Source organism: Penaeus monodon, chromosome 19 (assembly GCF_015228065.2).
Source record: "Penaeus monodon isolate SGIC_2016 chromosome 19, NSTDA_Pmon_1, whole genome shotgun sequence".
NCBI classification, from domain to species: Eukaryota; Metazoa; Arthropoda; class Malacostraca; order Decapoda; family Penaeidae; genus Penaeus; species Penaeus monodon.
Window position 1 is genome coordinate 16,784,260 of NC_051404.1, and position 492 is coordinate 16,784,751.

A 492-nucleotide genomic window follows, 5' to 3' on the forward strand; every position below is an offset into this window, starting at 1 on the left:
ACTGTTAATGAAAAAGTTTGATTCTCTCTTACTTTATAAAGGGAAATCCAGTGTGCTACCATATTTATAACTTTCCTCGCTATATTTTACCATTTCTTATAAACAATTACGCACAGTACATATGCTTACATAAAGTGAATATGCTGTATATGTCCTAATGTATATAAAGCTATTGTGTACATACTTACATACGTGATGTGCAGAGACTTATTAGTATTAATCCAGGTATATACTTATCTCTGGTATTTCAAAATTAACTCTGTCATTGAAAAACTAGCGAGGGATGTAATTATCTTTAGTGGAGCTCCTTGTTATAGCTACTGAAGAGTCGCGGGTGCCTGGAGGTGTGAAAGTTGGTTTCTTGAGGTATTGGCCCTATTGGTCTTATTGCTTCGTTGTTCTAGTTTGCGCGTTTTTACATAATTGTATTTACATAATTACCCTTTTGTTTTTACCGGAACCGGGTATAATATTTGCCGTGCATTCCATTTT